The 12495-nt window shown below is 42.4% G+C and overlaps 1 non-coding gene across 1 annotated transcript; it reads right to left on the reverse strand.

Annotated features, from left to right (window-relative positions):
- Positions 1 to 745: 745 nt before the first annotated feature.
- On the reverse strand, positions 746 to 818 carry TRNAG-CCC (transfer RNA glycine (anticodon CCC)). The gene has a single exon. It is a non-coding gene; the product is annotated as a tRNA-Gly (tRNA).
- Positions 819 to 12495: the final 11677 nt, after the last annotated feature.

A 12495-nucleotide genomic window follows, 5' to 3' on the forward strand; every position in this document is an offset into this window, starting at 1 on the left:
TCCATCAGATGCCAGCGAGGCTAATCCTTTTGCAAAGCCTGACAGCTTCTCAAACTCAACTGTGGTGAATCCAAACCAGATTTTTATGCTATAAGTTCAGCTTTCCAAATATAAAATCATTTTTATTTTGTATTGGGTTTAGGTTCATTACATTTAAATTTGCAAACAAAGATAAAGATGCCTGCCATGCGGCTTGCCCTGAACTCCCTTGACGCTTATCTTACAGAATAAAATATCAGATAATAGCGAGAGAGAAATAGATGGAACCAGAGCTTCTGTATAAGAAACCACTGTCAAATGATAACAGCATCCTCCACATCCTTAAAGACAACCATTCAAATTTCCATCTCTGAGGAAAGAGGACTACACAATGTCAGCAGAGCATTTTCATTGATCCCATAGCTTTTCAACTGAATGTCATCAATTCTAAAGTCGCTTATTACTCTGACTGCAGGCTGGAATTCCTGCAGGCTGACTTACCTTTTTGCAGTCAGATAAGGACTTCTCATTGGCCAATGTGCTGAAGATGGTGGTCTGCAAAATAAGAAGATGGGAGACCCATTAGAACTGGCAAAGTGTAATGACGTTGACCCTGGCCCGTGCATCTCCCATGCAAGGTGGGGACCATCTCCCATGGCCCCACTGATGTCTCTGGACTTTTTAAAAAATATCTGTTTATTTATTTTGACTGCCCCGTGTCTTAGTTGCAGCATGTGAACCCTTAGTTGCAGCATGCAGGATCTAGTTCCCTGACCAGGAATCGAACCTGGGCCCCCTGCATTGGGAGCTCAGAGTCTTAGCCACTGGACTACCAGGGAAATTCCTGATTTCTCTGAATTATAAAAAGTGCCTGTCTTTCACCAGTCCCACTTTCTACCCCCTCTAAGTCAGAACATTCACTGTGGGCCAACAATGATCTAGTAAGGATAAAGACTTTTATTTACTTCACTTCACTACAGCACCATTAGATTAATTGTCATACCTTAGAAATAGATCAGGAATGAAAGCCAATCAGTCTGACTCTAGTACCCACCTTCTCAACCATGCACGGGATTCTGTCTCTTTTGAAGAGACATACAAATTGTCAAATGCCAATATTTTTCAAATGACACCTTGAAGAACCTGAGTGATGGAGTGGAGCTTCTCTCCATCCACAAGCAGTATGAGCCTGAACAGCAGTATCGGATTTGCCATCTCATCCCCTCTCTTTAGCCCACTTGTTCTTCGCATGATTGGCTTTTTATTTAGTTGCGTGGATATTTTCTTGGCCTCGTGAGCCACTAAAAAGGCACTTTGGTATTCAAGGCCAGTTGGGATTTACATGCAAGTTTGTTCCTTCTGGACTATCCTATGAAGAGTTTAATGGACCTAATGGTAATAATTTTTTCAGTAAAATTTTCCACTTTTTAATTAATTACAAAACTAAAATGGCTCAGCAGGTAAATCCATGTGCAATATAGAAGATACAAGAGATGCGGGTTCCATCCCTTAGTGGGGAAGATGTTCCATCCCTCGGTGGGGAAGATGTTCCATCCCTCGGTGGGGAAGATCCCCTGGAGTAGGAAATGGCAACCCACTCCAGTATTCTTGCCTGGAAAATCCCATGGTCAGAGGAGTCTGGCAGGCTACAGTCCACAGGGTCACAAAACAGTCTAACGCAACTGAGTACAGCACGGTAATATACATTCTTACTGAATCAATCCCCTTTCTAACCTATCCTTCGGAGGTAACCAAGGATATTAACACCAAGGTATACATATTAATTATACACATTCTATCACACATGCACACAGAGAAGTTTCTTTCTTTCTTGAGATCATACCATCCTACTAGGACTACATTATCAACATCTTTCCAGTCAGTTCATGTAGAGTCACTCGTTCCTCTTAATGGCTGCACAACACACATAATATGGATTTACCATACTTTATGCATGCTTTCCTTTACTGACAGAGATTTGATGGTTTCCAGGGCTCTCGTTATTAAAAAATAACATTATTCCTGCATATAAAAGAAATCATACTCTTTATACGACTGAGTGACTTCACTTTCATGCACTGGAGAAGGAAATGGTAACCCCCTCCAGTGTTCTTGCCTGGAGAATCCCAGGGATGGGGGAGCCTGGTGGGCTGCCGTCTATGGGGTCGCACAGAGTCCGACACAACTGAAGTGACTTAGCAGCAGCAGCAGGACTTTATTCTTTTGTTGTTGCTTTGCAATAAATATTCTTGTGTATATATGTGCAATATATGCATAAATATGTAGGCTGGCTTAAAACTCAACATTCAAAAACTGAAGATCATGGCATCAGGTCCATCACTTCTCGACTAATAGATGGGGAAAAAGTGGAAACAGTGGCAGATTTTATTTTCTTAGGCTCCAAAATCACTGCACACAGTGACTGCAGCCATGAAATTAAAAGATGCTTGCTCCTTGGAAGAAAAGCTATGACAAACCTAGACAGTGTATTAAACAGCAGAGATAGTACTCTGCTGACAAAGATCCAAATAGTCAAGCTATGATTTTTCCAGTAGTCATGTAGAGATGTGAGAGTTGGACCATAAAGAATGCTGAACACCAAAGAATTGATGCTTTCAAACTGTGGTGCTGAAAGACTCTTCAGAGACCCTTGGACTGTAAGGAGATTAAACCAGTCAATCCTAAAGGAAATCAACCCTGAATACTCACTGGAAGGACTGATGCTGAAGTTGAAGCTCCAATACTTTGGCCATTTGACGCAAAGAGCCAAATCATTGGAAAAGACCCTGACGCGGGGAAAAATTGAGGGCAGGAAGAGTAGGGGACAACAGAGTATAAGATGGTTGGCTGACATCAGGACTCAGTAGACATGAGTTTGAGCAAACTCCGGGCGATAGAGAAGGACAGGGAAGCCTGGCGTGCTGAAGTCCATGGGGTCGCAAAGAGTCAGACATGACTTAGCGAGTGAACAACACTATGCATACATATGTGTGCATACATATGCATTATGTATATGTGTGCGTAGATGTTTGTATGTGTATTTTGTGTGTGGGTATATATATGTGTGTATATATGTATATATATGCACACTGATAGTTTTATTTTGGTTGAATAGAACTAAAACCTGAAAGAAATGTATACAAAGACTTGGGTATGGCGCAAAGATCTAATGTGCATAAACTTTCTCCCACTCTTTCTCCATATAACATAAAAATATTTATCAGCTCACCTAGAGTTTTGATATGTTTTGGGACAAGAATTAGAAAAAGTTAAGAATCTGAGACAGCATGTATTCTGTCCCCAAATAATATGCAGTATTAAAGGACAGAAAACACAGACATAGGTAAACATACAAAGAAGGATCTTTAATGAAGACAAATTAAGTTCAAGGTTTAGGTGGGCGTGATCTTTACATGTGGATTGCCGGTAGTTTTTATGTGTGTTTTAATTTTGTTTGGGAAGGAAGGGATACATGTTATTCACAAAGTTTGAACTGAAAAGGGAAAACAGAAAAGAGGAAAGATTTTGGTGGCAGAAAAAAAAAAAAAGAGAAAAAGCCAAAATCAAGATTGGACCAGTAAGGAGAGAAAGCACAGCCAAAGTAGCAAATAGCTGGCACACATAGCAGTGAAGCACCCTCTTCAATCTTCTCATCAAATGCCTTCTTCATGACCCTTCTTCATCTTTACTCACCTGTACACTGAGCACTATACCACGAGAGAGATCTTGATGTTCACTCTCAGATTTCTGCTTCAGGGAGCGAAGACCCAACAAGACTTGGTCATCACTATAGCCCCATTACCTAGCCCAGTGCCTGGTACAGAAAAGGTGTCCACTAAATATGCACCAGATGAAAAAATGCCAAAAAAAAGACTGCAGTCTTATCCCAAAACATTATTTTGGAAGCAGATTAACTCATGTGACATAGAGCTACAAAGTGAAGCCAAAGGACAGACACAAAAGCCTCTGAACTGTAGTACAATAACATTTTTCTCTCTGTTTAGCATATATCCACTTTCTCATCCACATGGTTTGGTTAAATCAATTTTTCAGTGTTGGGCCTATGAAGACTTTGGACTGGATAATCCATTATTATGGGATGTATGTGCTGTACAGAGCACTAAAGAAAGGCTGCCAGCATCCCTGGCCTCTACCCACCAGATGCCAGCAGCACAGCCTCCTCCCTGGATCAGCCATTACAACCAAAAACGTGCCCAGGCATTGCCAAGCACCAGGGGGCAGGCAAAATTACCCTTAGTTGAGAACAAAAGGTATAAACTCTAACTGACTAGTTTATAGAAATGATCATAATTCCTTGATGAGTGCAACTAAATTTTTTCCAGGAAATGGAAAAGTCTAATCGTGAGAATTTCTCTTCCTGCTCCTGATTTCAAGTCTCATTCCCTGTCCTAGGGCTTCCCTGGTGGCTCAGTGGTAAAGAATCTGCCTTCCATGCAGGAGACAAGGGTTCAAGCCCTGGATTGGAAAGATTCCCCTGGAGATGGAAATGGCAAGCCCCTCCAGTATTTCTTGCCTGGAAAATCCCATGGACAGAGGAGCCTGGTGAGCTACAGTCCATGGGGTTGCAAAAGAGCTGGACGTGACTGAGCGACTAAACAACAAATTGCTGTCCTAAATGGGAGTAAAAATCTAAGGGAGGCACAAATCCCAGCTACAGAAGACTCCGTGCAGTTGCCAAGTGGGGGCAACTTGAGTGACTCTAATTGCATTTTTAACTAAGCTTTACATATACCATCGGAGAAGGCAATGGCACCCCACTCCAGTACTCTTGCCTGGAAAATCCCATGGGCGGAGGAGCCTGGTAGGCTGCAGTCCATGAGGTTGCTAAGAGTTGGACACGACTGAGCGACTTCACTTTCACTTTTCACCTTCATGCATTGGAGAAGGAAATGGCAACCCACTCCAGTGTTCTTGCCTGGAGAATCCCAGGGATGGGGAGCCTGGTGGGCTGCCATCTATGGGGTCGCACAGAGTCAGACAGGACTGAAGCGACTTAGCAGCAGCAGCAGCAGCAGCAACATATACCATTGGAGAGAATAAATTCAGGGACATGTCTAAGAATGCAGACATTAGTGCTCTGCCCCCAGGGGAAATGATCTTCAAAATTAAACAATACCATTCAACTTTCAAAAACAGTCTCAGGTAACCTGAGAAACATGTTTGGAGGAGAAATGAGAGTCAGAGAAGGGTGAAATTGGCTTCGCTAAAAAGAAAAAAAAAAAAAATATATATATATATATATATGTATAGCTCTAAATGTTGCACTTGTAGCAAAGAACCACTTGAAACAAAGCACGAATATACAGTGAAATCTCAGGACATGGAATGAGTGTGGAAGTGATATGGCAAGGGTCAATCAGAGTCCATATCCTTAATTTGGCCATTCTTAAGGAGACTGTGCTTATACGCTTGGTCAGTCTCATTTCATTCCGTTGAAAGACTTTCGCTGGGATTCCAGTTTCCTGATGGCAGCTATTGTGAATGACTTTGGGTGGGCTTTCTAAACCTTCCAATAACATGTTCACCTTAATTACTGAAAATGAAAGCCTCAAAACATGGTGACTTACCCATGCTGTGACCTTCTTGATTGCTGCATCAATATTTTTCTACTAAAGAGGAAATTGCTAATGAGTCCCCTCCATCAGAGTTAGCCTGATGCTGCGTTTGGTGCAAGGAAGCACAATGGCTTTTTTTTTTAATTTATTTATTTTCATTGGGGGATAATTACTCTACAGTACTGTGATGGCCTCTGCCATACATCAACATGAATCAGTCACAGACATACATATGTCCCCTCCCTCCTGAACCTGCCCCCCACTCCCCTCCCTACCCCATCCCTCCATGTTGTCTCAGAGCACCAGCTTTGTGTTCCCTGCATCATACATCAAACTCGCAGTGGCTATCTCTTTTACATATGGTAATGTATATATTTCAATGCCATTCTCTCAAATCATCTCACCCTTTCCTTCTCCTACTGTGTCCAAAAGTCTGTTCTTTACCTTGGTGTTTCCTTTGCTTCCCTGCACATAAGATCATTGGCACTATCTTTCTAGATTCTGTATTTCAATGCTGTTCTCTCAAATCATCCCACCCTTTCCTTCTTCCACTGTGTCCGAAAGTCTGTTCTTTACATCTGTGTTTCCTTTGCTGCCCTGCACATAAGATCGTTGGCACTATCCTTCTAGATTCCATATATAGTGAAAGTGAAAGGGAAAGTGAAGTCGCTCAGTCGTATCTGACTCTTTGCAACCCCGTGGACTGTAGCCTATCAAGGTCCTCTGTCCATGGGATTCTCCAGGCAAGAATACTGGAGTGGGTTTCCATTTCCTTCGCCAGGGGATCTTCCCAACCCAGGGATCGAACCCTGGTCTCCCACATTGCAGGCGGGCACTTTATCGTCTGAGCCACCATCTGTCTTTCTCTTTCTGACTTACTTCACTCTGTATAATAGGTTCTAGGTTCATACTCCTCATTAGAACTGATTCAAATGCATTCCTTTTTATATCTGAGTAATATTCCATTAGGTATATGTTCATTGCAGCACTATTTACAATAGTTAGGACATTGAAGCAACCTAAATGTCCAATGGCAGATGAATGGATAAGGAAGTTGTGGTACATATACACCGTGGCTTTTTAGAGCACTGACTTCTAAGACTGTCGGCAGAATGAATAGCATGGGGTGAACAGTATTATACATGGACAGCTGCAACAATTTCCTAAAATGAATCTAGAAAGGTGAGGTCCCACTGTTGTTCATTTACATAGTGATATCTGAAATTTCATTTATAGGAGCTCTGGTTTCAGCAGAAGGCTTTGAATCATAATAGACAGACCCTCAAGGGACGCTGGGGGTAAAAGTCACCAGAAAGGAGGAAACTGGAAATTTTGAGTCCTATAATCTTGGGCCTCTTACATTTTGGAGAGGATGAATGTATTTATTCTTTCCTACAAGCAGATGCTTCTTGTCTTTTATTAATTTCAAAGCAGATTTTGAGAGAAATGATGACTTATAGCATGAAGATCTCTGATATTCAATGCTGATGGAAAAGATCACGCAGGTGGCAGGTTAGGCTCCCTCAAAAGCAGTCTATGAGGTGGAGACCAGCCTGCAGGAGGTTCGTTAGGGAGAGCTTCAGATTTCCACTTGGAGACGGGAAGGCAAAGGTGTAGGACTGAGCAGAGGGAGATGCGATGGGTTGATGGGCTGGAGTACAAACACAACCAAGGTTGCAGCCAACCAAATGCGGAGCTCTGAAACTGGGCTAGACTTTTCCTAAGCTGGGGCAAGGGAAAGGGCTGCCCTAGGAAGGGGGTAAACCCTAGGGATGATGCCTCTTTTCAGCCAAGGGCAATTTCCTGAGAGGGCAGAGAGCTGAGGGCAGTGTGCATGGAGATCTGTGTGGAGCCTGGCTCTGCTCACTACAGTACAGTTTAATTTGACCCAGTTTTGCCAAGGGCTGATACTGGCTATGACAGATGTGCTCTACTTGAATGTGACCCCTTGTGTTCAGTCGCTCAGTCATGTCTGACTCTTTGCAGTAGCATGGACTGTAGCCCACTAGGCTCCTCTCCCCATGAAATTTTCCAGACAAGAATACCAGAGCGGGGTGCCATTTCCTGCTCCAGAGGATCTCCCTAACCCAGGGGTCAAACCCGCATCTCTTACGTCTCCTGCATCAGCAGGCAGATGTTTTACCACTAGCGCCACCTGGGAAGCTCATGTGACCCTTCATTAGAGTTTATATATTTACTGGTCTTTTATAATAGAGTTGCTGGAGAAATAAACAAATGGGTCACTTGCTCAGGAATCTAGGCATCTGATTCTTGTCTCTTCTTAATAAGAGATAAACATTAACCTTGTAAGCTTAAGACAGATTTTTGGACTAGAGGTCTTGAATTCTTCATTTTGAAATGAGGAAACCCCTGTTCATTTCCCATTAGGTCATGAGAACCCTGGGTAATTTGGAGAGAAAGAGCTGGATCTTATCAGGTACATTTTTGGAAATCAGTGAGTAGACTGAGTACTTCTTTTCTACATCCTCTGAGGGCAGGACATCTGGCTGAATAATACATTCATCTTTTGATTAACTACAGAGGCAGAAAGGAGAATTTTCAGGGAATTCGCAAAAGCATAAGTGATAAAAATGTCTCTATATTCGACTTTGAGACAGATATAAATTAAATATTGACATACATATTAAATATATGTATTTATATATTATACAGTAGTCATGTACAGATGTAACAGTCTGACCATAATGAAGGTTGAGTGTCAGAAATTTTCTGCTTTCGAACTGTGGTGTTGGAGAAGATTCTTTAGATTTCCTTGGACTGCAAGGAGATCAAACCAGTCAATTCTAAAGGAAATCAACCCTGAATATTCATTTGGAAGGACTGATGCTGAAGCTAAAGCTCTAATACTTTGGCCACCTGATGTGAAGAGCTGACTCATTGGAAAAGATCTTGATGCTGGGAAAGATTAAGGGCAGGAGGAGAAAGAGGTGACAGAGGATGAGATGGTTGGATGGCATCACTGACTCAATGGTCATGAGTTTGAGTAGACTCCAGGAGATAGTGAAGGACAGGGAAGCCTGACATGCTGCAGTCCATGGGGCTGCAAAGAGTCAGATAGGACTTAGTGACTGAAACAACAATATTAAGCCATGTATATTTTTCTATATATATCATGGTTGATTTAGAAGACTGAGGAGCTTAAACATGTCTTCCTTAAATTATCATTAGGAATCATTCGCAGAAACATTCCAAGGGGCAAAAGGTCAAAGCAACCCCAGAAGGAAGAGTGGCAAACAACTGAGGCTGATAAGGCTTTGGTCAGACAGCCTAGACAGAGGAGCAGTGATGGATGGGTTCATCCAGTCCAGCCTACAAAAGACTTCGGCAAGGGCAGCTGCCAACCCTATTCTCACTGGTGGGTGTGTTTTGCAAAGTGATTGAGTACTGGAAAGAGACTCCATATGTTCTAGTCTCCTTTTTAAGGGAGAGTTTACCTCTGAGAATTATTACAATGTTGTTTTATTCCCACTAAATTAGGTTTAGAAATAGATATACTCTGCCTCTACTGAGCCAACTTCTGCTGTGTAACGTCGATAACCAAGATTTATATTTTTAAAACAGCACACAGATGACACTTACTCGATTAAATTGGAACAAAGTAGGGGGCAAGCAGAGATCATTGCTGAAGTATTGGATTATAAAAACTAAGGAATTCAGAAACTGAATCTCTAAGATAGATGGTAATGTTATGAAATTTTATTTCAAGTATCAGTTGCACGCATGTGTCTGTGTATGTGTGTTTCACTCTCAATATCACTAAACAGAGGTCAGTTAGCTTTGACAAACGGTCAAATGCAGTCAAAAGCTAAGAACCATTTAAAGGAATAATGCTTGCATTAATCATCTCTATTTGATACTTGCAATTTGCACTCCACGGACAACTGGATGATATCTTATTCATTGGCAGATGTCAAGACCAGACCTGCTCATATTACTAACAATTTGGAAGTCTCTTACACTTGAATCGATGGGTTCCCAAAGTGTACGCTACTTGGATGCTTTCTTAGACATTTAGTTGGCCAATTCTAAGATTTCTAGACAAAGTATGATTTTCCATTTGGTCTCCATGCTTTAGCAGACTAGTACTGATACATGTGTACTTAAAATAGTGGCATCCTCTCCAGGCAAAGTGTGGCATTCATATTTATTTTTAACTTCATAATTATGAAACATAATCAGCAAAAGGAAAAAAATTGTACCCCCAAATAAATGATAAAATTAGTGTTTTCTTGTAGTCCACGAATACTGAAAATTTCAATTAACCGAGTGAAAAGCCATTGAATGTGCCAGCAGGATTTATATCCCAGACTAATGACCATCATCTGCATCCTATTTAGCTAATGAAGGCTCGGAACACTTGTGGATAATTAAGGGAAAGCTGATGGGAGGAAAGTCGAACCACGGAAAGATCAAATCTATTTATGTCTGCATTTAAAACTAAACATATCTAATAGTTCACTCAATCAAGGCATAATGTCTGCTCCTTTGGAATAAGATGGATGCTCATAAGTGAAGTAGGCAGGATCACTTCCCAAACACAAAGTTCTGCCTTCATTCATTCATTCTATAAGTATTATTGAACACCTACCATGCACCTCTGCCCTTATGGATCAGCCCGACAGCATCATGATTTCCCTAAGGTTTTTCCCGCCACTTTCTCTCTTCTGTCTTAATTACCTTTAGAGTTCCATTTTCAGTATAAGGTAACTACCGTCCATCTATCTGTCAGGACAGCCACAGCATAGCTGCAATCCAGGGGTATGACGGGAAAGTGGCCACCTGGCTATTTCACTTTTTTAAAGTTTATTTATTTATTTAGGCTGTGCTGGGTCTCTGTTGCTGCACCAGGGCTTTCTCTAGTTGCAGAGCGCAGGGGCCACTCTTCATCGCAGTGCGAGGGCTTCTTATTGTGGGGACTTCTCCTCTTTCAGAGCACAGGCTCTAAGGAGCACAGACTTCAGCAGCTGCGGCACTTCGGCTCAGTAGTTGTGGCAGCGGAGCTTAGTTGCTCCGAGGCATGTGGGATCTTCCTGGACCAGGGATCAAACCCATGTCCCCTGCACTGGCAGGCAGATTCTTAACCACTAGACCATGAGGGACAAAACTGGCTATTTCTACGACCTGTCAGAGCACTTCAAGATAGGGCCCCCGACTCATCAAGAGGTAGTGGTTCCTTTGAATAAGACAAGAGACTATTAGAGGGAGGAAGACACCTGATGTTGAAGGGTGGCCAGAATACAAACCAAGCTCAGCAGGAGCTATACTGGATTTCACAGAGGAGTTTACCAGTCATCTCATTCAACTGTTATCAAGGCACTTAAGCAGAGAGCACCGCTATGGACCGCCAGCATATCCCCAACAAGTTTCTGTGTAACCAACGGGTTGCTTTAAGGTCCTGCATTCATAGCTTCTATGCCACTGCTAAAAATGGCACACCTGTCGGGCAGGCGTGTTCTAGGAAGTCACCGGATGGTGGCAACTCAATCTTAGATGCACACATTTGTCTTTCAGAATCCCTTCCAGGTCTGAAAGAAAAGCCAGGTTAAAAAAAAAAAAAAGAGGTGGGGACAGGAGTATGTGCCTAGCAGTGGGATTACTGGGTCATATGGCAATTCTGTTTTCATAGAGATACACGTACCCCAATGTTCACTGCAGCTCTGTTTACAACAGCCAGGACATGGAAGCAACCTAAAGGTCCACTGACGAATGGATGAAGAAGATGTGGTGCATATATGCGAGAGAATATTGCTGCTGCTGCTGCTGCTGCTGCTAAGTCACTTCAGTCGTGTCCGACTCTGTGCGACCCCATAGACAGCAGCCCACCAGGCTCTGCCGTCCCTGGGATTCTCCAGACAAGAACACTGGAGTGGGTTGCCATTTCCTTCTCCAATGCATGAAAGTGAAAAGTGAAAGAGAAGTCACTCAGTCGTGTCCAACTCTCAGCGACCCCATGGACTGCAGCCTACCAGGCTCCTCTGCCCATGGGATTTTCCAGGCAAGAGTACTGGAATGGGATGCCATTGCCTTCTCTGCGATGGAATATTACTCAGCCATAAAAAGGGATTGAGATTGGGTCATTTGTAGTGATGTGTTTAAACCCAGAGTCTGTCATATACAGTGAAGTAAGTCAGAAAGAGAAAAACAAATATCATATATTAATGCATACATATATGGAATCTAGAAAAATGGTACTGATGAACCTATTTGCAGGGCAAGAATAGAGACACAAACATAGTGACCAGACTTGTGGATATGGGAGGTGGAAGCAGAGGGTGAGACAAATTGAGAGACAAGCACTGCAATCTATACACTACTATGTGTAAAATAAATTGCTAGTGGGAAGCTGCTGTAAAGCACGGAGAGCTCAGCTCAGTGCTCTGTGATGACCTAGAGGAGTGCGATAGGGATGGTGGGAGGGAGGTCCAAGAGGCAGGGGCTGTACATATACAAATAGCTGATTCATGTTGTTGTACAGCAGAAACGAACACAACATTGTAAAGCAACTATACTCCGATTTTAAAAAAAAATCAGAAAATTCAGAGTCTGCACACACGCAGTTGGGTATAACTCTAAGCCAGTGAATCTCAAACGTTAGTGCCAGGAGAATCGCCTGGAGTCCTTGTTAAAAACACAGACGTTGGGCTCCACCCTTAGGGATTCTGATTCAGGAGGTCTGAGGTGGGGTCCAAGAATTTGTGTTTCTAACACATTCTCAGGTAAAGTTCCTGCTCCTGGTCTGGGAACCACACCTTGAGAACCAATAGTCTAAGAAATACCCAAAACAAATTCGTGGCAATGATAACTCTGCCTTTTAAGGTCACAGAAAAGAAGAAAACGAATCTCTGACCGGAATTTCCATAGCATTGATTTTCATCAGGACAGTAGTGATACCTTCTGACATTTATATAAAACTTCCCAT

The sequence above is a fragment of the Capricornis sumatraensis genome, chromosome 7 (assembly GCF_032405125.1).
Source record: "Capricornis sumatraensis isolate serow.1 chromosome 7, serow.2, whole genome shotgun sequence".
NCBI classification, from domain to species: domain Eukaryota; kingdom Metazoa; phylum Chordata; class Mammalia; order Artiodactyla; family Bovidae; genus Capricornis; species Capricornis sumatraensis.